This window comes from Simochromis diagramma, unplaced genomic scaffold (genome assembly GCF_900408965.1).
Source record: "Simochromis diagramma unplaced genomic scaffold, fSimDia1.1 OVJJ01000302.1, whole genome shotgun sequence".
NCBI lineage: Eukaryota > Metazoa > Chordata > Actinopteri > Cichliformes > Cichlidae > Simochromis > Simochromis diagramma.
In genome coordinates this window covers 2,868,630-2,895,389 of record NW_024386792.1, presented here as the reverse complement: position 1 = coordinate 2,895,389, position 26,760 = coordinate 2,868,630, and the positions used below count along the sequence as shown (strand labels likewise).

General features: G+C 40.9%; 1 pseudogene; it reads left to right on the top strand.

The window, feature by feature from the left end:
- Nucleotides 1-6,590: 6,590 nt before the first annotated feature.
- Nucleotides 6,591-25,775, top strand: LOC120729239 (annotated as a pseudogene).
- Nucleotides 25,776-26,760: the final 985 nt, after the last annotated feature.

Sequence of the window (26,760 nt, the reverse complement as noted above, 5' to 3'; positions counted from 1 at the left end):
CCTGTTCCTGCTGGACCATCCGCCTCCCCTCAGCTAGCAGCAATGAATCAGACTGGAGGATCTTTCCTGGGATCAGCTCCATCTCTGTTTCAGGAGCAAGCTCCATCGATGGTCACTCCCATTATCCCGGTGGAAGCTCACCTCCTCACTCAGCCAGGAACTGATGGCCAGGTGAGACAGCCAGAGGTGGTGGCAGGTGTTTACTGATAAAGGTGCTTAAAACTGTCAGATGAAAGAAAAACTGTTTTTCTGCTGCTACCTTCCTTGTATTTTACCTTTGTATAACTGTGATGTGAAGCTTTGCTGATCAGAAAACTTAATCACTACCTGTAATCATAATTCCAAAAATAACTGAGGAGAGCAAAGTGAAGCTATCTGTAAATGTAGTTTTATGCACACGTTCTCCTCCCAGTGATCACTTTACTTTGTGTTGTTCATGCAATCTTCTCTGAATCTGGTGAAGTTTAAATTACCAAAGTTTAAATTTGTCCACACGTACATGTTTCTGTGGCGCTCAACATTATTAGCCTCTGAAGTGCTGGACTAAGTGTCAGTATTGTGTGGTTTTAACCTTCTCCCTCCCTCTACAGAAGCTACTGTATCAGTAGCCTGCAAATATGATCCTCAAAACACCACCAGGCACTGCTTTTGCTCGTCCACCCACCAGGTCCACTCCAAGGTAAGTTTGCTGTACTGCTTTTTTGCACTGTCCTGCAGGTTTCTCGTAGTGTTGACATGTGCTCTTACACTGTGTTTTATCCCTGTAGAAAACGACCGCGTCAATCCCATCAGGATGACGGACGCCCTTCTATTAAGAAGCCACCAAATGCCTTCATGGTCTATCTGAAAGAGCAGAGGCCAAAGGTGGTGGCTGAAATGAACATGAGTGGGAGTGCAGCTGTGAATGCAGTTGTGGGAGCGAGAGTAAGTGTGTAACTAACTCTACATACATTTATGGATCTGTTCGTGTTTTGTGCTCGTGTTTATGCATGTGTACCAGCTGTCCTGTAGTAATGTGTAGTAACAGTGTAGCTGTGCATTTGTATATGCTGACAGTGTGTTCCTGTGCTCTTCTGTTCACAGTGGAAGTTGCTCTCAAAAGATGAGCAGGCGAAATATTTCGATCGGGCGGAGACAGAAAGATGGCGTCACACAAACGAGCATCCACAGCGGTCCACCAAAGACAACTACGTATGTCCAAAGTGCCAGCATTCATACATGTGCCTGTGACTGCACTGAATGATGAAACATTCACATCAGACAGTTTGTATCAGCTCGTGAAAATTCTAATGTGTTTGTTTTTAGGGCAAAAAGAGGAAGAGAGTCAGAAATCGGAGCTGTACCACCGGTGAGAGACTATTTCTGGGAATCATGGCGTTTCCTTCGTGTGAAAGACAAACATTTGTTTCAAAAAAGAAGACTCATTGTGTTTTGTTTGTGTTGCAGTGTCTGCATCTGACCAGGAAGATCAACAGGTCAAGAAGGCTTACATCACGTCAGCTCAGCAGCCACAGACACAGCCAGGTGTTACTAGCCTGCCTCACCAGCAGGCAGTGTGTCTGCAGCTGCCAAATCAGGTCCTCTCCTCCTCGCATGTGGATGTTCCTACACACCTCTGCGCTGGTCCTAAACTAGGTAACACCAGCCCTGCTTTTCCTGCGGATTCCACGCCATCGACATCATTTGCCTCCCAAGCAAGACTGTTTCAACCCTGAACAGAGCCCAACCTTTACACCGACACTGCCATGTGGTCAGTGCTTGACCACCCTTACAGTCAGACATTTTGAACTTTTCCAGGATTTTTGTTACGTACCGTGTCTGGTTTAGTCTTATCTCATGGTTCTCTTGTATACAGTCAATACCCAAGAAATGTTTGAGCTCACCAAGATCCTTCATTTTAAATTTCTCATCCAACATTTGTTTCACGTTTCTGATAGCGTCCTCACCGTTGGCAGCTATGATTACATCATCAACCCAGATGATAAGAATCACTGTCTCACTCGCTGTCTGTCTGGAATATACACAATGGTCTACAGGATTTTGTTTGTAACCTTTTTCACATAAATGGTCATGTAACATCTTATTCCAGTTCCTGCCAGATTGTTTCAAACCATATAGTGATTTGTTTAGTTTGCAGACCAGTTTTTCACCTGTGTCTGATTTTACTTCAAAACCTTCTGGTTGCTGCATATGCACCTCACAATCGATTGGGGTGTGCAAATAAGCAGTCTTCACGTCCATTTGATGGAGTTTAAAGTTGTGCTGTACTGCTAATTGCATCAGCGTACGCACTGACGTCATATCTGCAGTCGGCGAAAAGGTTTCTTTGTAATCAATGCCTTGAACTTGGCTATAGCCTTTAGCAACATATCTTGCTTTAAATGTTTTAGTCTGATTTGGGTTCTCTTTTATCACATACACCCATCTCCCCCCCACTGCATTTTTACCTTCTGGCAGCGTGGTTAGAGTAAACGTATTATTGTCTTTCAAGGATCTCATTTCATCTTCCATAGCATCTGACCAACACTTAGAGTTCGATGACTGCATAGCTTCTTCAAATGTCTTTGGTATGTCATACATCACCCTGTAACAGTAATCTACAGTCAGCAATGTTTGGTCGTCTTCTGCTGTTTGGACATAGTCTTTCAGGTAATCTGGCCTTCTTCTGTTTCGTTTGGGATATCGTTCAGACTCTGTTCTATCACTCTGTTTGTCTGAGTTTTGTGCATCATTTATGCCATTGTCCTGAATGTCACCTTCAGGTTCAAGGATCATACTTTCATCTGATCTCTGGTCATTCCCTGTTTTGTCCTTTCTAGCGGGGTACTTCAAGATGTCCCCTGGAGTCAAATCATCATCTCCATTGTCATCAACCTGAGTGGTCTGGGTTTGGTGCTCAACTACACTTTTAGTGAGGAACTTGACCAGCCTATGTCTAAGAACTCGTCCTGTTTTAGGGTAGTAGATTAGATACGACGGACTGTTTTTATCGTAACCCACAAAAACTCCTTCTTCACATCTCGCATCTAACTTCTTTTTGTTGTGCCCGTAACCGTAGCAAACTGATCCAAAAATCCCCATCCTCGACATGTCTGGCTTCTTTCCTGTCAGCATGTAATAAGGGGTTTGCTTTGTGTGTCTGTTGTAACACCTATTATGAATTACTGCGGCAGTCATAACAGCATAAGTCCATAATCTCTTTGGCAGGTTACTTTCGATCAACATACACCGTGCCATTTCAAAAAGTGTTCGCCATTGTCTCTCGGCAGTCCCATTCTGATGAGGTGAATACGGCGCTGATGTCTCATGCCTTATCGTGTTTTTATTTAACAATGTCTGAAACTCTTTAGATGTGAATTCAGTTCCATTGTCTGATCTAATTCTCTTTACTTGCCCATAGGGGGCGACGTCTGCCAAAAATCTTTCAGTTGCTTTTACGGTGTCACTTTTAGCCTTTAGAAAGTACACAAACATTGTGCCTGAGTAATCATCAGTAAATGCTAACGTGTACCTGAACCCGTCTTTAGCTTCTGGTTCTATCGGTCCAGCTAAGTCAGTGTGCACTAGCTCTAATGCTTCTTCTGCTCTTTCATCAGGCTCTCTATTCCTGGTTTGGATAAATTTCCCTTTTGTACACACTTCACAATCTTGGTAATGTTTAGCTTTACCTTTTATTTTCATACCCTCGGTGATGTTCTCTAGTTTAACCAAGTCTTCATAGTTACAATGGCCAAGGATTTTGTGCCAAGTTTCTACATCATGACAGCCATTGCATTCGTCGTTGTCAACATAATGATCAGATGTAACACTGTTCAAATAGTATAGGCGTTCATATTCACTTATCTTAAACCTTGTCCCGTTCTTATGGATAAGCTGGTTGCAGCCCTTCTTGAAGGTTACCGAGGCCCCTTTGCCCGTCGCCGCCTGAACCGAGAAGATATCTTGCGGGTAAGAGGGAATGTAAAGTGCTCCCTCCAGTGTCGCCTTCACCTTTCGTCCCTCGTTGTCTTGTAGATAGACCTCCACATCTCCCCTCTTCAGTGCGACCCCACTCGTCCTCGTCCCGTCAGCTAATTCCATGAAGTGTCTTCCAGGTGTGAATGTCTCATCAAAACTCTTGAATCTCTGAATGTCCGTAATAATGTGAGAAGTGGCCCCTGTATCAACCATTAGGCCTCTCTGTTTCAGCCCTTGATTTCCACAGTCTTTAGCTTTGAACGCGAAACTATGGTCTTCTGCATCAGTTACGTGTTTAGCAGTAATCTTCTTTCGTCGGCGACAGTCGCTGTCCTTATGCGTTGAGCTTTTACAGTAACCGCACCACTGCTTCTCTTTTTGTTCTTTCCTTTCGGCCTTTGTGTAACACTCACGTGCTATATGACCCTCTTTTCCACAGTTGTAACATGTGATTTCTGCATTGTCTCTCTCTTTCTTCCAGTTATTTGCCTTCATCACATTGTCTTCAGAACATGTGGCCTTTTCGGTGCTCTCATAGCTTCTTAATTTAGCTTTGAATTCACTGAATGTCATTGCTTTGTCACTGTGGGTTACATGTATGGCAAACGGCTTGAAAGATTCGGGCAACCCTTTTAGCACCATTGCAATAAGCAGTCCATCACTTAATGTCTCTTCTGCATTCCTCAGAGCTGTAATGGCAGTCTCAGCCCTTATCATATAGTCTGTGACGCTCTCACTGGGTGTTTTCTGTAGCGACGTTAGCTCCGTGTACAGGCTAATCACACGTGGTGTCCCCTTACCGGCGTAGTGCTCTCTCAGAATTTCCAACGCTTTCCGTCCGTCATCCCTGGCATCTCTCATCACGAGTGACAGACTTCTATCATCCAATACTTGGATTAGCTCTGCATAAGCTACTTCATTCTTTTCATCCAAGTCCTTGTCTTCTTCCTCCGACTCGCCGGGCTCGTTCAGAATGGCGGCCTTTAGCCCAAGTAGCCGCAGGTATCCCAGGAACTTTGTTTCCCACAATTCGTAGTTTCTCTCGTCTCCGTCGAAGCATAGACGGTTCCACCAGCTTCCCACATCCCTTCTGGGCCCATAACCTGTTGGAGGTTCCATTTTTTAGGGCAGAAATACCGTGGTAACTCGCATATCTCACGGAGGAATAAACCACACACACGTTGTTAGAGTTTTACATCAGAGGCACACGCCTTCCTCTGCGCCATCATTTATTGCACACACACTTCCGTATTTATACCTTTCAGATTAAGAGCACATACATATATGATAGGGCAACACACCCCCCTCCCTCTCCCTCTCATGCTGCCGGTACGAGGGTCCGGTGAACTGAATGTCAGGTAAGACGTTATGTATATTTCCGTTGTGCTGACTTTTTACAATCAGTTACAATAAGTCATACAGCTGGGTGGGTGCTGTGTCACTGATGGTGAAAACTTTATTGTATTCATAAGGTTAATTATTGGGTTGCCAACTGCCCCGTGCAAACGGAATCGTCCCGCATTCAGAGAAAATATTACGCGTTTCTTATTGAGCTGAAAAGGAACACAGTTTGTCCCGTACTTCAGGTAGAATGGAAGAAGACACAAAGCTGGATTTATTCTGTCATTACTAAGCCTCCCCTGTCATTCTCTCGCCTGTTGCAACTTCAATCGTGAAATTGATCAATGATCGGCTTTTCTCTCGTGTGTTTATTGCGCTAAACAACAGCAGCAGTTTAAGCTTGATCAGCTGTTGTTAGAATTCATTTGATTTTAATTTCTAGTATCAGCTGATGTTTGCTGGAGCCACAGCTGTAAAAAAGGGCTGGTCGAAACCAGGAGATGTCCTTACTGAATCATCAGGGCTGAACTGGTGATGGAGAAACAGGTTTACCTTTTAGGTGACATGAATGAGTTGAAGGGAAGTTATGAACTGTTTCTGAGAGACAACTAACACCAAGCTCCTTTTTTTGTGTAGCTGAACATTGTGTAAAAATAACAAAAAACAAAAAGTGAATGCAAAAGTGCATAAATATTTATTTTACGTGTTTGATGTGTGTGGCAGGGCGTGGTCTGCAGTGCCGCTGCAGGGGAGGTGGACCCACCTCAGCGGCATCTGCAATCACGTCTCTCAGGTGTAAAGTCTGTGCTCTCTTGGCTGTTTTTTTTTTTTTTGTATGTGTCGGGCTGTGAGATGAAAAGGTACAGCAACTATGTGTGAAAAGTGGTCCATAACGTAATGCTTCAAAGCGTGTTCATGCAAACATTGTCGGGTCTGCTTATGAACCTCTGCGCACAGCGTCTACAAATCGGGGCTGTAGGAAGTCACGTTATCTTTACACAAAACTGTAAGCTGTCATCTGTGAGGCACGAGCGGTGTTTGTTTTTACCATAGTTCATGGTGGAGAATGGCTGCTCTGCTGAGTTTTGCTCTCTGTAGCCATTTGAATGGCAAACTATACTGATTAGCGGCGGAATAGGCACACTTAAAATTTCTTCTAAAATTTTCGCTTTCTAGTTTATTGTTTATTTATTGTGTCATTCTTTCTCCCTGTCCTATCCCCCAGTCATGTCTGTCCCGTCTTTAAAAAACGAAAATAAAATAAATACATAATTATAATAAAGGTCAATCAAATGGACCAATATGACAAGGACATGATGATCCACTTGGTAAAGTAAATCCACTTGGCATCTTTCCTGGCCTTCAGACAACAATTCTGATTGCTAAAGATCCAAACGGGACAACAAAAAAAACAAAACAAAAACAAAACAAAAACATTTCTACGAAAAAAAAACAAAACAAAAAAAACACAGAAAACCGTACATTTGCACTCAATGCTTGAACTTAACACTGCTACTGGATTTGTTTTTGTCCCTGTTAGCCTTTATGAGCAGTGGCTCAGGAAGCACAGACCATCTCCATCCCAGTATCCAGAGTCAAATGCTCCTATAGGCCATAGCAGTGAATACCACATGTAGGGCTGCTCAATTAATCGAATTTTAATCACGATTACGATCTGGGTTTTCAACGATCATTAAAAATGACTGAGCCGATTATTAGCCCCTCCCTCATGCTTTACTCTCGCGCTGCTCCGTGTGGCAAATCGAGCGCACCGCTCTGCATTTCGAACACCGTCACAACAATTAAGAGGACCCGAGGGAAGCTCGGAAAGCTAAGCAGAAGTTATTTGGAGAGAAGAGTGACTGCCGTTGGTTGAAAAGAGGTAAAAAAAAAAAACTTCAGTGGTGTGGAAACATTATAGGTTCATTATAGGCAGAGTCAGAGGTGGATCAAGTAGACACAGTGTGTAAACTTTGCTATGGTGTAGTAGCTGCACCACAGAGCAACACTGCAAAGTTCACTAAACATAGAGGTTTACATTTTTCATTTATTTCTTATATTGCAAACATTTGCACTGTTATCAGTATTTGCACACTATTTTATATTATTTTTTAAAGTCATTATTCAATACATTGTTATTGTTAACCCTTTAGAGCCGGTCAGAGCAGCAAGCTCTGTTGTGTGTAACTATTTTTAAATCCTGCTAAGCCGCTAAGCTAGCGCAATAAATTTTTTTCCATATGAAACCAGAGGAGTTGTACTTACATCTTATGATATCAGCTTGTCCTCGGTCACGGTTTCCTTCCACATATAGCTTTGCAAAAATTGCATAAAAAGCGCTTGCAGGAACAAAAACATAATATTCCAGAAACACCTTTGCCGATCCGATCAGCTGTTCGTAACACTTCCCACATTGAAAAAGACGTCAACGCGAACTATCGCATTTCCTGCCCGAAACCGGAAGTGACGTCATTTTCGCGGAAAATGACGTTTTTTACTTGTAGGCCTTAAAAGCCTATACTGGTGTTTTTATAAGTCATGTTTGACTTTTCTGAATAGTTTCTGTGATGCTTAGAACTCGAATTGCACAGCTGGAAATAGTTTATTTTGATGCACCTGCTGTTTTCTTTGCAAATTTGCATCATAGGATTGTTTTTTTTTGTTTTTCCTGCAGTATATAAAAATTGCTGTATCTCCAAAATAAAACTATGAAGACACTCAAAATAAATTTCCTGTTGTTGTAAACTATTTTTTGCAACTTCTTTGTATTTAAAGTTTTGAGGGATAAACCTCTTAAATTTCTCCAAGTAGAAATATATGTAAAAAAAACAAAAACGATTTTCAATTTTTTTCTAGTTTATTGCACTTTTTTGCAATTAATGTAGTTACTATGGACTTAATACATACATATTATTAAAATATGGGCTATAACAGTTGTATTGATGTATAGCAACTTGAAATGCTCCCACAAATGGCACTACAACATGTAAAAAAAATAATATAAGCTCTGGCCGACTTGGTTCTATGGTAGGTCTTAAAGGGTTAAATAAATATCGTCAAATAATCGTGATCTCAATTTCAGTGAAAATAATCGTGATTATCATTTTTGCCATAATCGAGCAGCCCTAACCACATGGCACCATTCCTACCTCTGCATAGGAACAGAGACTTCTTCATTTCCAGCAAAGACCTGGGATATGAATACACTAGGGGTGCAATGATACACAAAATTCACGGTTCGGTTCGGTTCGATACTTTGGTGTCACGGTTCGATATTTTTTCGATACAAAAAAAATGTTCATGCCTTTTTAATTTGTCATTTATTAAAATTATAAATATATATTTTAACTCAAAAGTACAGTTTTTAAATTTAACCCTAACCCTTGTGCGTGTTTTTTATTTTGACAGCGAATGCGCACCTGCGGACCACTTATGTGCAGCCCTGGTTATTTAGCTCGTCATATTGCAGCCACAGAAATTCTTTTGTCCATGAAACCATAAAGCTGCACTTTCTTTTTGCCTTATAGTCTGATTTGTCATAACTTCTCCGTTTTGTGGTAAGCTTTTCTTTGGCTGTCACTTCTTCACCCTGACCTGTCTTATTTGGCTCAGCAGAACTAAAATATATATCCTGCTGCTTTTACACGCTCACTCACATAAGCTCAGCGATTCTCTGCCCGATCAACCTCTCACATGTTTAAGCTTGCTGCGGGAGATTTCACTTGTCATGTTTGCATAGTAAGCTAACGATTAATAAGACAATGTCAGAGGAATTGGTGCACAAATTATCATCACTCACAGATCAGTGCTGTCGCTCTCTATACACAGTTCGCACGATTGCAAAGTGAAAGCAAAAAAACAAGCGCAAATTCAAACGCGATTTCAATATGTCACATATTGACAGTGGCTCACCGATGCCAATGACATAATTACCCAGCTACATTTCTGAAAGAATGCAAAAGCATTGACATATATTTTTCCTTCCTACAATAGCCCGACGGGCAGGGAAGAGATAGATTTTGGTAGCCCGACTGAAAAAATCGCTAGCCCCGGGACGTCGGGCTAGCGATATTGCGAGCCCTGTATCTGATTGAGGAATCACTCATCTTTGGAAAAGAGAGTTTATTACAGAGAAGTGTCTCTTTCCAAAATAAAAGCTATACTATCCGCTTCTTCTGGGCTATATTCTCAGCAGCATATTAAACATATCAGGTCTCCATAAGGAGAATCATGTGCTAACAGCTGTCTAAATGACTCGGCTAAAGTTAGTAGCATGCTTGCTTGTTTTTGTCAGCTTCCACTTGTCTTTGCACTAGGATGATGTCGGCGTAAATGTGCAGTCATATTCGTTGTGTTCCCACTAGTGCTTTCAGGTTAATCTCGTTGAAATGACCTTAACGCCACAACACGGCAAATCTCCGTTAACGAGCTACCACCGATCGCCCCGTGCATGGGGCTAGACGGCCAACACGTTAACGAGCTAACTGCGCTAACACACTAGTTCCCACCCATGTAATTGAGCATTGCATGGCACATCCAACATACTGTTTTACTTTAGTCCATGAGCGCTTACCTTCAGGGTCATACGTCACATGAAAACCAAAATAATTCCAAACGCCAGATCTGAATGAGGGTGGGGGAGGTCCATGTTGCAAGGAGAGCTTAACTTCTATCTCGCTAGCTTGCCCTGTGCTCTTCCTTCTGACGATGCTGTCTGTGTTGAGCGCTCAGTGGATCTGCGCTCGACAGTGCAGCCTAGGCGGAGTAGTCGAACGCAGATTCACTGAGCGCTCAATGCAGATTCACTGAGCGCTCAACACAGACAGCATCGTCAGAAGGAAAGTTGATAAAATAAATTACAAATTTTGTATTGTTCGATACATATGCGTACCGAACCGAAAGCACTGTATCGAACGGTTCAATATCGATACGAATATCGTTGCACCCCTAGAATACACCCACCTGCTAGATGCTAGTCAAAAGCTAGCAGAATCATTGCACCCTTCCCTCGACGAGTTGCGGGACGTGTGGCCGTGGCTGCTTCTTGCAGGGCTTTGTGGAGGAATTTTGACAATAGCCATAGCTGCTGCGGTCCTAACTACAAAACGATGGTACATAGGATCATCCTGGTTGCGTGCTAGAAGCTGGAAACATGCATTTGCTCTCCCTGAAAGACAACCACTTATCCGGAGCAATGAAATAGAGGAAACCAACCAACATAACTACCAAACAACTATGTGAAGGCAAAGCCTGTCTAGCTTAGCCTTATCGATCTATGAATTTTAATATAAAAGCACAGTGAATTTTTACTTTGAACTATATGCTAACTAAAAACAACTTCTATGATATCTGATATTTCCAATATATTTAACCGTATTACAAGTGGGAATAAAAACCTGTGCATGCAGTAACTTTCAAAAATGGAAAAAAAAATGTTCAGACCGCAGAGATCAAATGTAATATTAGTGCATTCCATAGATTATCAGCCAACAGCCTTGAAGACACACTTACTCTCTTTTAGTTTTCAGCCTAGAACGAGGAACCACCAGCAGGTTTCTGTCAGAAGACCTCAGTGACCTGCACCTTATAGATGGAAGCAAATGAAGTTTGATCTCAGCTTCATGCTCTTGTTCTGCTCGTGCTCTGATTTGAATTACATGTTCTACATGCTTCACTGTATCTCACTGTCAGTTGGTCCATTTGTGACATTAATTCAGAGGAATGTGGTGTAAACCAATGATTTATAAACCTAAAACAGCTCATGATCACTAACCAATGCTAACTTTGAGAAGCAATGCAGAACATATTGTGCCCTCTGTGTGGCTAATGGAACTCTGACAGAGAGCGAGTGGGTTACCTCTGTGTGACTTCAAGCAGCAGAGGGTAAGGCTCTGACTGTGGTCTGCATATATGTGCCGAGCAGCAATTCAGAATACCCACCGTGCACAGTTTCTGTGAGGTTTGGCATAACTCGATGCATTGAATCATTTTCATATTATACAGACAGAATTATGCAGTAAGAACCAGCAGTTAAATATAGAAACTGTTGTTGAATACTCACTGATACACAGAGGCAAGAGAAGAGGCAGCAGACACAGTGTTCCTGCCATTCACCCTCTAACAACTGCCTTTCTGTCTGAATGGTGACCATTGTATAGTCACCAGTGTCATTATGAAGCCTTATAATGCTGCATGAGCTGCAATACTCCACACATTGATGCAAAGTTACTCATCAGCAGTTTTTGCTTTTGCCTTTCATAAAGTGCTGGGAGGGAAATGAAGCTGAGAAATGAAACTTTGAGTATTGTGTAAACCGTCGATTTATTATAGAAGATCTACAGTATGAACTGACCATAAATGTACTTTGGTCAAGACCTGAATCAAGTTTCATCCAAAGGCTTGTGGCTCAAATTTGAGCAGGGCCTGACAGCTTCAGTAGAAAGACGCTGAGGGTCCTGTCACTGTTGTTGATGTCTCTGTCCTGAAAGATCACAGACTGCCCTGTGATTTGTGGTGTTTCTTGTGGACTCGTAAAAGGATTTATTTACTTAGGATTTATTTACACTGAGGGTTACACACACTTTGCCAGGTACACCTGTTCACCTGCTCGGTAAACACAAATATCTAGTGAACCAATCAGACGTCAGCAAATTAAAGTATTTAAGCATACAGACATGTTCATGATGACCTGCTGAAGGTCAAAGCAAGTATCAGAATGGGGGAAAGAGATTGCGTGGTTGCTGGTGCCAGATGGGCTGGTCTGAGTATTTCAGAAACTGCTCATCCAATGAGCTCACAAAATTACCTCTACAGTTTACAGACTGTAGTGGCAATCCAACCAGCAAAAGGCCACCTGAGGGAATTTGAAGTATTTCCAACTCATCCTGGTGATGAGGTCAAACACGACCACTACTTTTAACATTTTATCAATTATTTACCAAATTAAAAAACAACATGTGGTAACTTATTTTTAATTTTGCTGCATACAAGTTGAATCCAACAAAGTCACATGACCTTTTATCATCCTTGAACTTATTTCTAGTACAACATTTAATGTAAACACTGTACTTTTATTTAAAAAATAATTATTAAAAACACTCCTTTTAATACGTTAAAATCAGCCAAACTTTTATTTTAAAATATAAATAAAGTATATCAGCCAACATACTGGTCACTGTTCTGCTGAACAACACACATATTAAAAAATATTGTACCCGGTGTTATTTAATAATAGTTAAATATTTTCAGAATTAAAGTTCATATTTTTATTTGTCACACAATCAAAAACTTTATTAACCTTACAATAAAACAAAGTCTCAGATTTAATTATTCTGAAACTAAGTTTAAGTTTCTCATAATTTTGTATTGCAAGTTACATTACTGATATAATAAATATAAAATGTTTTTATTGTTCATCCACAAGTGCAGTCTCTGGATCAAATAACACAGAAGCTTGGTGTGTTCTAATATCTTTAAGGATGGTTTGTTTGTCAGTCCAGGCAGTGTTTCACTTTTTGTGGAAAAACTTGCGATACATTGAGTATATTCAGTATATCGCACAGCCCTGCTGTGAACCCCTCCAGTGTGAGCTGGAGGCCACTGAGTGATGGCTCACCAAGCCCGATAGAACTCCGCCTTCAGTTTAATGGCTCCCTTCTGGGAGGTTACCACCACGACAGGCACCAAGCACCTTGCTGCCACAGCTCCTTGCAGCAGGCTCAGCTATGGAGGAGCAGAACATTGTCCATTCTGACTCAGTGTCCAAAGCCTCCCTCAGAATGCTGTCGAACTGGCAGTTAAAGGGGTGTCCAGCATCCTCCCCCACCACCTGACCCAACTCACCATCAGGTGACCATCAGTTCATAGCTCAGCTCTGTTCTTCACCTGAGTGTCCATAAGATACAGTTGAAGAACCCAAGCTGTTTGTTGAGGTCAGTATCTCTCAAGTAAAGTAAAAGCAAGTGTCTTTAAACAAAAGCTAAACTCCAGATATTTTCTATTTTGAGCTTAAGATGATTCGATCGGTTAATTAAGTCCATTTGAGTTCATTTGTGGCACACTTGTGGATGCATGTAAAACCACACCCCCAAACACAGAGCCTCTTTCTTTGACATCACAGGAAAATCAACCAAGACATCAGGAAATGAATTGTAGACTCCACAAGTGTGGCTCATCTTTAGGTGCAATTTTCAGATGCCTGAAGGTCCCACATTCATCCATTCAGACAATAATACGAGAGAATAAAAAGTACAGGAACGTACAACCATCATACCGCTCAGGAAGGAGACCTACAAACCTGACCCAGTTACACCAGTTCTGTCAAGAGCAGTGGGCCAAGATTCCAGCAAACTGTTGCAGAAAGCTTGTGGAAGGACACCTGAAGCGTGTGGCCCAAGTGAAACAGTTTTGGGGCAATTTTACCAAATAATAAGGAAGTGTATGCATACTTCTGACTTTGATGAAAGTTAAAGAAACAAACAAACAAACTTCTCTCTCTTTATTTTGAATGTGTAAACAGAATCCGCAAAAAGATGTAAACACAAAGCGCGGCTCATTCACCCGGACATGCCGTCAGGTGCTGAAAGCAGACGTCCAAAGCGAAATAGTCAATTCACTTTGAGCACGTCATTTTCAAGCAGGAAGATTAACCCTAACCCTATGAAATAAGACGTTATCTATAAGGTTATAATTAAATTGCTGTGCAGATAAGCTACACAAAAATACCACTATGTGAACAGGAAGTGATACTCTACCGCAGAGAGAGCGAACACCAACTGGATGGCGCTGTAGTCTGCACTATAGCTTTGTATTATTTATTCATTAATGAAAAAGCACACACATTGCAGCTCTTCCTGTTTGCTTACTGGATCTAGAACACCATTTAGATCATAACAGTTCCTGATCAGGATGAATTTCATTTTCAAATCAAATTTCATGTCCCAGTTTCACAATTTTGTAACATAATATTTCAAAGCTTGCTTATGGGTTTGTTTTGGAGCAGACCAACAGTCAGGCTCGTCTTCACCCTTACTGTCAGACTCTGAATTGTTCTGCTATATCTCACCTGGCTGAGTGGGGACACATGTACTAAAGGTTAGAGTTCCCACTGCAGGAGCTTGGGTGTGAGTCTGCCGCACAGGTGTAGGTGCTTGAAAAGTAACAATGTTGGAACTGTGTGCTGGAATGACAGACAATAGAAGAACACACACATGCAGGCACACCTTCAGAGTACTCTCTAAGGAGACCCAAACTACTTATGCACCACTCAGCATATCTCACACTGTGAACATGACATTTGCTTCAGCCATGTTCATGAAGCCCATTCTCACTATGCCTTGAGTTGAACTGCATTTTTGCCTTAGTTATTGCTAAGGAGGAAGGTGAAATGCACTGGCTGATGGTCGTAAAGTGACTGCCTCGTTCAGTTAAAAAGTCTGGTCTGAACATGGACTGTTAGTCAATGGCCCCTCCCTTTTTACTTACAGCTATTCACAGAGGCAGAAAGATGAGAGAGCAAAGCAAAGTGTCTGCTATGTTCGTATGAATCTCTATTTTTGAACACTTTGTTTACATTTCTGAATCAGAATTAAATGTCTAAACAAACACAGCATTTTAAAATTGCTTTGTGTAAAATATGTGACACTGTGATTGCACTATCCCTGTACTTTGTTATACAGTACTTCTTACTGCCAATTTGTCTTGAGGACTCAAATTTAAGTGCACAAAAAGTAAAAAATGAACCTATGTTAATGGCACTTGTTTAAAAAGCATAAAGTGATGGTTTTCCAAAGCTGCTGCTATGAGTAATGGCTCCAGAGATTCAGGTGCTTAGCTGTTTGTTCATTTGTGCACTCCCCGCAAAGGTATTAACAACTGATTAGTGTAATGGGAAATTTTAAGACTGTGTGAAGCTGACCTGACTCAGTGAAAGGCTCCATGTTTTGTCATTCTGTCTTCATGCACTCAGAAAATATTTATGCTCAAAATGCTGATTTTAATTTAATTACATGTCAACTTTCTGTGTCTTTGTTTTTTTTTAAGTCCATGAAAAAAAGTTTAATGGAATCTGGCCAAATGAAATGTACTTGATTGGTATGTATTCAATTTATGAGCATATCTTCCTAATAATTTGAATAAATAAACAGATTTTATTTATTTCAGTTGGATTAAAGTATTGTTTTGTGTTATGAGGGCAAAGAATAATCTTTCAGGTATACCACACGCTCATGCATCAGTTATCTTTCGCACACAGTGTTCTGACCGTATTGTGTGATCGTGGCAGTGATGTGTAAATATTGGAGGTGCTTTGTAAAAAAGCACATGGACCTGCTGGTAATTTGAACCAATGCAAAGTCAAATTAAAGTCGCAGAGAAAACCTGATTTATTTCAGATTTCCACAACATTTGCTCTCAGCTACAAGAGAGGATAATACAGGATGTGATTAAGCCGAGCATAACCATTATAATATAATGTATATATAAAACATCTAAAACTGTTTCTAGAACTAGGGTTGTGGTTTCTATTGGTTAAGAGAGTTGCTAATACGTCGTGTCTGCAGGGTCCTCGAAATTCCAACAAAAAACAGAAGGAAAGAAAAAAAAAAAGAAACACGGGCGCGTGTGCGCGCGTGGGTATTGTGGGTGGAGGCTGTTCTTACAAACCCCCTCACTCTCAGAGCTCTGAGACAGTCTCCGCTGTTCACGGCTCCGAGTGAGTCTGTTCTCAGCTGAAGTGCAGACCGGTGAAAAACAGTGAGCGGATAGTTGTAAGTATTTTTTTCCCTTCGTCATGTCTTTAGTCTCTGTTTAGAGTGTGCAGGACAGCCTTTTTAATCCACACTGCCGCTAACACAAGCCTGTGAAAATGAAGCGTCGTTAAGTTTGTCTTACTTAGTAACATAAACTCAATGGCTCGTCCAAACAAAAGCGGCCATTGCCGTCAGCTGGATACATTTTTATTTGCAGAATTCACCTGTGATAGCGGACAGCACACAGCCATAAACTCGTGCTTACATGTAAATACATCAGGTGAAGGTGGCTGGTGTCGTGTTTAGGTTCACTTTAGCAGTCTGTGCTTTGTGTGTTGCTCGTGTCTTTCTGTTTTGTCCTAGTTGTTGCTGTGTATTGGTGGGATTTATTTTAATCTCTAATACTCTTTATTAATGTGAGATATATTTCGCGCCGTGTCTCTGGAGGTGCAGCAAGCCAAAAACATTATCAGTCACGGTGCTCATCTGTCTGCTGCTGATACAGAACTCCTGGAATTACTGTAAAAATGAGGATTTTTGTGTATGTGGCTTTTAAAAACGATACAGGTGGAAGTGGAGGCCTTGATTTGCTCTAAAGGGTCACACATACAAAAAGGGGACTGGAATAGAAATTGAACTCAAACTAAAAACAAAAAATGCAGAATTAAGAGGAATAGGAGTCACGAGAGAAGAGATGAGGAGAAACCAAGTGAGATGAAGAAGGGTGACATGCAGTGTAGGAGATAGAAGAAGAGATGAGGGGAAAACAACAACAGGGTAGAGAGGAAATAAAAGAAAGAAGAAAGAAGAGGAAGGAATATGAAATCTGCTGTTGAAGCCCTGCTGCTTGAATTAATGGACTGCTGTGAAACAGGTAAAAAATAATTAACCTCTACGTGACCCTTTGTTTTCTCTTTCTTTCACTGTCCGAGGAAACAGAGCTTTTAATTTAATTGGTCACCACTCTTTGGCTTTTAAAGCTTTTCATTCTCGTCTGTTCACCTGTGGTACGTTTTTTTTTTTCATAAACTGCATGTGTCCTGCACGCTGTGTAGGAAGAGGATAAAAGTGTTGCTGATATTGGTTTTAGCAGAACTGTGGCAATGCATGTAAGCATTAATGCACCCCCCACAAATTCCTGTATACCTTCCCAAAAATCTACCCTCCACAAGCAGTGTGACACTGTGGGTGCTGCAGAGTCTCCTGTGTTTTTTAACTTCAGTCACTGCCTTAGGGCCAAATGACTCATGTGTGCACACGAACACCTCCCTGCGTGTTTATCTATCCATAGATAAGTCCATCCATATGTGTCGTTCGGAAAAACTGAAATACAACCAAAACCATTCTGTGACCATGTTTGCATTTGCAGATCTTTGATCCACATGACATGCTTGTAAGATTATTGATCACACTCTGTGCAATCTGTGAGCACTTGTCAGCTTTGTAATAAAAAGTGTGGAGGCGGGCAGCGGTGTGGAGGTGACTGGATCCAGTCCAAATCTGTTAATTAAACCGCAACAGAGGAAGTAGATTCCCCGAGGGGGTAGGACTAATGGATAGCCAATTAGCTGATGGTGTATCTGTGCTCAATCTATGCTCTCCTGCTTCGAGTGAAATTGCTTTTAAAAAAAAAAGAAATAACATTACTGTGTATTACATGTCATAAACAGTGTACACACATCACAAACCCACTATTTTCCCCAAAGAAATATCACAAATGAATATTTATAGTCCAAATATTTGCCTTGCTGAAAGCATATATGTGTTTTTGTGAAAATACAAGCTTAGGATCTTTGTACTTTGGGCTAAAGTAACTTACAAATGTTTACTGGTCTATCTTGCAAAGATGGGGCTATTTTTAGTAACTGTAGATATTGAATAGGCTAAATTTAGTAAACAAAAAGTACAATATTTCACACTGATAATATTATCACTATTTAAATGTTACCTAAAGTCAAACAGTGTACATAAAATTTGGACCCAATCACAACAAGAGCACATACTCTTTTGTGGACTACTGCTTTGAAGCTTCAAGTTTGGCATTTTGGCTGTCACCATTGTTTTTCTTTGGAAGTAAACAATGGCCATATTTGGATGAGAATCAGTAGGTGACCTGCTCTACCTCCGGAGCTGCAGTCACCCCACCCAGGCCTCTCATTGTACTGCCTCAGCAAATAGGTACAATTTCACCAGTTCATTTGTAAACCCTGTGCTGTCTCACTTAAACAGGGTTTTTTTCTTTAAATATATTTACATTCAATTTATTAATTTTAAAAAATCAAAAATCAAGGTTTTAAATTTAATTTTTTATTCTTTTTCATTGTGTTACTTTGTAAAATTAATATGTATTATATATTTTTTATTCAGTCTCATATGTGGCATATGGCATTCACTTATTATTAATAGTTAAATTACTGTAAATGACAACCAGTAAGTTACCATTAAAGTTTAATGATCAGGCAAAATACATATTTCAGTTACACATGAGATTTTTTTCTATATTTACTTTTTTCAGCACAGCTTCAACGTCATTTAAGTTTTTTCCTGCTCGCACAGAATGATAAGGTTACGAAACCACAGAAGATTACCGTTTCACGCCCTCAATCCAGTCTTGAGTCTTTTCCAAATGTGTTTGATATTCAAATTTGTATGCTTGGCATTTGCTTTTCCCTGCTGCAGCCACAAAATGAGGTAAAAAGTAGGGAAAGTGAACCAGAACACTGAATTAGTAAGCCATATGACTGGATAACCTTGTTTGCCAGAATGATAGAGTAATCCTTGAGATGTGAAATAATAAAAAGTAAGTACCTTCCTATTTTTAACAAACTTTCTAGCTTCTGTTTCTTCGGATATCTGTATTAGGAGAGAACAGACTATGCAAAATTTGCCAAACCAGCAGCTCAATCATATTTTGTGTTGAGCCTATTATTTTAAGATTTGCTTTGAAAACTATACATATTCCATTCTATGCCACAAATGGCACATAAATATAGATATGTATAGCAAACAAGTGAACATTTAGAATTGTAATCATCATTTCAGCTAGCATCAGACTTTAAATAACAACCAGTTAACATAAATTTACCCTGAGATCTCTAAGACTATATTATCTTCACTCTGCAGATGCACAGAGGGCAGGTTTTGTGTACACACATGCACAAATGCATTTGTCACACACCTGGCATCTCACACACAATACTCTTTGTATTTGAATGTAAATGCAAGGACTCTTCAATCAGCAGTCATTCAGACTCTCACTTATCTCGTCAATTTGCTCCATGCAGGGACCTTTAAGCCTTGTCTTGACCTTATGTTACCATAGCAACACCTCCTGGGAGGGTTTTCACAGAGCTGCTCGTGCAATGGCAGACAAGAGAAGTGATGCACTTCAGGAAGAAAATTGTCAGTCTGCTCTTATTGTGTTTATCAGAGATTAGGGTGGGAGGCAATAGCAAAGGCAAAAGGAGGAGAGTGTAGGGGAGTGTGTGTGTGATTAGGTTAGCCTTGCTGACTCTTCACATCTCAGTGGACATCTCAGTGGGACATTCAGTGACTATCTAATGTATGGTGTGAGTAAAAAAAACAAAAGATACCTTCAACCACTCCAGTTTGTGTTATGGAACCATTAAACTTCTTATTTCCCCTTTTATATATTAATTAACATATATTCTCGTTATGACAGTGATGTGAAGCCTGTGATATGTTAGAAAATCATTTGTCTTCACTAACCATGGATGTGAATTACTATAGTTTTTATATGTTCAATTCCATTTTATTATTACAGGGAGTGCAGAATTATTAGGCAAATGAGTATTTTGTCCACATCATCCTCTTCATGCATGTTGTCTTACTCCAAGCTGTATAGGCTCGAAAGCCTACTACCAATTAAGCATATTAGGTGATGTGCATCTCTGTAATGAGAAGGGGTGTGGTCTAATGACATCAACACCCTATATCAGGTGTGCATAATTATTAGGCAACGTCCTTTCCTTTGGTAAAACGGGTCAAAAGAAGGACTTGACAGGCTCAGAAAAGTCAAAAACAGTGAGATATCTTGCAGAGGGATGCAGCAGTCTCAAAATTGCAAAGCTTCTGAAGCGTGATCATCGAACAATCAAGCGTTTCATTCAAAATAGTCAACAGGGTCGCAAGAAGCGTGTGGAAAAACCAAGGCGCAAAATAACTGCCCATGAACTGAGAAAAGTCAAGCGTGCAGCTGCCAAGATGCCACTTGCCACCAGTTTGGCCATATTTCAGAGCTGCAACATCACTGGAGTGCCCAAAAGCACAAGGTGTGCAATACTCAGAGACATGGCCAAGGTAAGAAAGGCTGAAAGACGACCACCACTGAACAAGACACACAAGCTGAAACGTCAAGACTGGGCCAAGAAATATCTCAAGACTGGTTTTTCTAAGGTTTTATGGACTGATGAAATGAGAGTGAGTCTTGATGGGCCAGATGGATGGGCCCGTGGCTGGATTGGTAAAGGGCAGAGAGCTCCAGTCCGACTCAGACGCCAGCAAGGTGGAGGTGGAGTACTGGTTTGGGCTGGTATCATCAAAGATGAGCTTGTGGGGCCTTTTCGGGTTGAGGATGGAGTCAAGCTCAACTCCCAGTCCTACTGCCAGTTTCTGGAAGACACCTTCTTCAAGCAGTGGTACAGGAAGAAGTCTGCATCCTTCAAGAAAAACATGATTTTCATGCAGGACAATGCTCCATCACACGCGTCCAAGTACTCCACAGCGTGGCTGGCAAGAAAGGGTATAAAAGAAGAAAAACTAATGACATGGCCACCTTGTTCACCTGATCTGAACCCCATTGAGAACCTGTGGTCCATCATCAAATGTGAGATTTACAAGGAGGGAAAACAGTACACCTCTCTGAACAGTGTCTGGGAGGCTGTGGTTGCTGCTGCACGCAGTGTTGATGGTGAACAGATCAAAACACTGACAGAATCCATGGATGGCAGGCTTTTGAGTGTCCTTGCAAAGAAAGGTGGCTATATTGGTCGCTGATTTGTTTTTGTTTTGTTTTTGAATGTCAGAAATGTATATTTGTGAATGTGGAGATGTTATATTGGTTTCACTGGTAGAAATAAATAATTGAAATGGGTATATATTTGTTTTTTGTTAAGTAGCCTAATAATTATGCACAGTAATAGTCACCTGCACACACAGATATCCCCCTAAAATAGCTAAAACTAAAAACAAACTAAAAACTACTTCCAAAAACATTCAGCTTTGATATTAATGAGTTTTTTGGGTTCATTGAGAACATGGTTGTTGTTCAATAATAAAATTATTCCACAAAAATACAACTTGCCTAATAATTCTGCACTCCCTGTATAGTGCCAATTCACAGCCACAGTTGCCTCAAGGTGCTTTCTATCACAAGATAAAGATCCTACAATATCATAGAGAAAAACCCAGCAATTCACTGTGAGCAACCACATGGCAACAGAGGGGAGGAAGAACTCATTTTAATAAGAGGCAACATGTGGCAGAACCAGGCTCAGGAAGGGGCAGCCTTGTGCTGTGACTGGCTGCTGAATGAGAGGAAAGAGAAGGAGGAAAAGGGAGCATAGAGAGACAAGGACATAACTTGAAGGTAATTGTGGATTTTTTTAAGCTTAATAAATGATGCACATACTAGCCACAAGGTTGGATTACAAAGAGAATGCACTCCAAATAGTCACAATGTGTAACCACAGAAAGGTTTTGGTTTCCTACTATTTGTTCATTATATATCCAAAACTGTTTTTTTAAATAAATTTTGGAACCATAAAAACCAGAACGATAATTTTTTTTATATTTTTTATTTATGGAGACAGGATTTAAGAGTGAACACTGGCTCTTGTGCCTTAGCTGATTTTTAATATTTTGCTAAATCACTTTTACTGCATTACAACATTCTTTTCTTTTGTGTACTCCTGATACGCTTTATTGAAAAGGACTTATTGAAATTCTTTATACGTCACTCAAGTTCGCTGACTGGAAAAAAAAAATCAATGACTGAGGCCAGAGAAATAATTGGTGCCTTGATTTAATCCGTCGAACCATTTTAGCTCCGTGTCTTTGTACAGTGTGACACCTGAACGTTGTACAACTCCATATTCACAATCACAGCACTGTTTGTGATACGAAGCCTGTCAAAGGTTAGTCAAGAAGACTGTCTCACGTTTATACCACCCATTCATGTTCCCTCTCACACAGCACCTAGTTTATAAAGGCGACTGACTGATGATGTTCCTCTCTGTGTTTATCATAGTTTCTGTCTCTTATCCAATTTTTTGCACTGTGGTCATTTAAAAAATGTCTAAGCCTCTGCTGCTGTCTATGGTCATTTCCTTGTCAGATTGATGGAAAACTCCTCCACCCCATTCATCTCTACTTTTAATCAGGACCTCTGTCCTCAGGTCCATCCATTAATCTCACCATTTGTCATGCTCCACATCACATCCATCCAGATCTCCAGCATCATCCTTCACCCCTGCGCTGCTATCACCACCGTCTAGACTCCCTCCAGGGGATTTTTCCAGTACAGCTCAATATATCACTACTCCCTTATATGATGATGTCACAATAGGATCTCTTCACTAAAGACTCCTTACACAATGTGCACACATTATAAAAAAATCAATCTTAGCCTTCTTTCATTTGAATAATTTCTGATTTAAACATGAGGTTTTAAAAGCCTAAATAACCCCAAGTATAAGTGTAATTCGATATTAGGTACTCCTAGCAAGTTAATATTTCTATATTTATCGACTTCTTGTCTTTACCCTGTTGCTTCATAAAAGCAGGAGCAGCATTAAGCAGTTGACATCCACAGCATATACCATCCTCTGGCATTCACATTTAGTAATTGAGGTCATGACCTATGGATGGCTCTTAGGTTTGGTCTAAAAACTGTACATAAGGATTGACATTCACCATGATTTGATCACGTGTTTGACCAGTGAACACTGTGGTCTTATTCTCCACTGGTGGTACTGGTGCCCTTTAGGTTGTAATGAATGAAATGTAATTAAAGCAAAGCAAAAAAAAAATCTCCAAACACTGAAAGAGAATTCAGTCATGCTTCAAAGTGTGTACATTTCCTGTGTGCTGCCAATATTTGTACTTATTTTAATCTAAAGTAACTGTCTCTGGGGGATTCTTTAGTGGTGTATATAATTCACCTTACCTTCCCCGCTCTTCCGCTCATCTTCACATCTGCATTAATGTACTTTACTCAGTTGAGGTCGCAGAAGATATGCCTCTGCTATTTTTTCCCCCCATAGGTCAGTGCATTTTGTTCCTACCAGAGCACCAATTATTAACCATCGCTGTGAGGGATGAGGGTGTGCCTGTGTGTGGAACAGTGGTAATTAAGAAGCTGGGATGGCTTCATAAACAAGTCTCGTACTAATAAAACTAAATACCTTATGTCTGTGTTCTGGTGCTCGCTTGCTTTGTTGTGACGGAAGGAAGGTTGTTATGTTTATTAATAGCTTAGTATTCATCAAGCCACTGGGCAGATATGGCCAAACTTTTGAAACTTTTAGGTGTTGTCCAACATCAGCAGCAGTCAACGTTATGTGTACATAGAAAAGTGTGTCTTTGTCAATACATGTCGTTGCCTGTTCATTCTCTCTTACTGCTGTGTATGCCATTTTTCCTCATGTTTTATCTTTCTTTGCTACATATCTTTTAGAGACACAGTTTTATATTTTATTAAACTGGCTCACTCATTCTCTTGCCAATAGTCAGATGAAAAATGTAATAGTGCTTGCACGTCTATTTTTGACAGAAGCCTGTTAAAACATTTAAATACCCCTAAAGCTCACATTAGCTAGTTATATAGTATTGTTGTCTAGATGCAAAAAAAATGTCACTTGTGAGTTTTACAGAGAAGACATAAACACTAAACATGCAGCAAAATTCTCCTGCCCACTTGAAACCAAGAACAATACAGCACTTGAGTGCCGGCTGTCTCCAGGCAACCTCAAGGTAACAAGACTTCCCAAGTTGCTGTCTATCCAATAATAATTCAAAGTCCATACTAGCAAAGAACAATCTAAGACGTGATGGGAAATCTGTTACCTTTACACAGTCAGCCTAGATGTTTCCTCTAAAACTCTAAAACACAATTATAATGCAGTTTAGTTGAAGTTTCATGGATCTGGATTAACGTTACATTAATGATAATCCAGGTGCTAATCTAAGCTAAATAACACCGAGCGCCTTTCTTACTCCTAAGGGTTTTACATAAATTCTATACTTTGACAAAAACTATTATTATGTACTATATTTATATTTTAAAGTTAAGCAACAAGTTTGCTGCAGTGTGTATAATTGCATGCAAACTGTGTGCTGTGTGTATTCCACCATGTAAAGCAGGGTTCCCCAATCCCAGTCCACGGGGGCCGGTGTCCCTGCAGGTTTTAGATCTCACCCTGGGTCAACACACCTGAATCACATGATTAGTTCATTACCAGGCCTCTGGAGAACTTCAAGACATGTTAAGAAGGTAATTTATCCATTTAAATCAGCTGTGATGGATCAAGGACACATCTAAAACCTGCAGGGACACCGGCCCTCGTGGACTGGGATTGGGGACCCCTGATGTAAAGGATGCTACAAAGGATGAAGCATTTTCTCCAACAACAGATCTGCTCGAACAGAAACTGAAAACAGAACTCAGAAAAGGTCCCAGAAGAAACTTTATAGCTTTACAGACACATTTCAGTGGACGAACAACCAACACGGCTGATTTGTTGGAAGAGTTGATTAACTGGACATCTCCAAAATGTTAGAATACACCTTTAATGCATTAATTGCTTTATATTTCATGTCCACATGAAGTGTGCTAAATTAATTAACTTTGCTTTCTGTAGGGCTGCTGATCTTCTACTGATGTGAGCTTACCAACAACTGTTGCCTGATAGTCGTTAACGCCTCGATGGAGCTCGTCCAGTTTGCATTTGCTGCCTCAGGAAGTCCCTACAGCTACCTGGAGCAACACCTCTGCCCCCTCCTACTCTCATTTCCTGCTCCTTTCTACTCCCTCCGAACCGCTTCACAGCTTCAACCAAGATGACACTTCGTTTGTCCTTAACAGCTCCTGTCAAAATTGCACCAAAAGTAAACCAGGATCCCTTCCTGGCTTGGCTGGAATCTTCATCCCACTCATTTATGGCATCGTTTGTGTCGTTGGCTTGGTGGGAAACACTCTGGTCATCCATGTTGTCGTCAACTACACAAAACATGAGTCAGTCACAAACATCTACATCCTCAATCTAGCCATTGCAGATGAGCTTTTCATGCTGGGCCTACCCTTCTTGGCGGTACAGAACGCTTTGCTCTCGTGGCCTTTCGGCTCTCTGATGTGCCGAGTGGTTATGACAGTGGATGCCATCAACCAGTTTACCAGCATCTTTTTTCTAACTGTGATGTCAGTGGACCGATACCTGGCTGTGGTGCATCCCATCCGCTCTTCTTGGTGGCGGCGCCCCCACGTGGCTAAGGCTATCAGTGGCACCGTTTGGGCGGGGTCCTTTGTGGTGGTGCTGCCGGTAGTGGTGTTCGCGGACGTGCTGAAGGATGATGGGAACTGCAGCATCGTGTGGCCTGAACCAGCAGAAGTGTGGAAGACATCGTTTATTGTCTACACGTGCACTGTTGGATTCTTCTGCCCCCTGCTGGTCATCTGCTTGTGCTACCCTGCTGATCGTCATCAAGGTATGACTTTTAGAGTAACACTGAAATAATTTGAGTTTTTAAGATAAAGGAGGAAGTTGGAGACATTTTTGAAAAAGTGTAGTCTATTCAATACTCTTTTCTAAAAATATTACATAGTCTGACTCAGATGGGCAATAGTGAAGTAGGAGCCTTTTATTGTTGATTAAAACACCGCAGCATTAGTGTCATGGCCAACTTAAATCAAACTAGAATCCACAAGTAAACCGATTTCAGCTGCAAACTGTTTTAAGAGTATTGTGGCTTCAGTCAACTAATGTTGATGTACTTGATTGACATTTTATGATTGACATTTAACTGTTCATCCACTGTCTAAAAAAGCCATTTCCTTTAAGGCCACTCTTACACCCTCAGGAAAGGGCTAGGGGATGAGGGGATTAACAATGATAAGCTCAGGGGAGAGATAACGAGTCAACTATACTGTTATATCACTCCAACAAAGGATGTCAACAGACTAGAATCTGCTGAAAAGACAAGAAATGGTTAATCAAAGAAAAACTTCACTCTCACATAGGGCACTGGCTGCTCACTACTAGCTCAAACACAGCGCTAAATTCATCGTCAAATACGTCAAAGCACATCACTACACAAGCCTCTGCAGGCTGGGAAACAAACACCTAAGGTCACCACAGTACTGACACTGGCGTACACCGAGGAGCTCTTCACAAGCTTGTATCCAGCTATACACTGGCTCCTCAGGAGAAATGGGCGGCAGCTGAACCTGTGGGAGCCTGCTAGGGTTATAACAGCCACCCTCACTTTAAGCCAGCTTTCTTCTGTTCATTATAAACAGGTTGAAAAAGCAGGCGGTGGCTGTGTTCACAGCCAGAGCTGTGAGCATGAGATGACCATATTAACGATGTCCCCACATATTACACAGATAAACAAGCAGTAAACACTGTCCTAAACCTCACTGTGCACAGCGATTACTTGCACATGCATTGGCCACAAGGTTTACAAATTTGGGCCATGT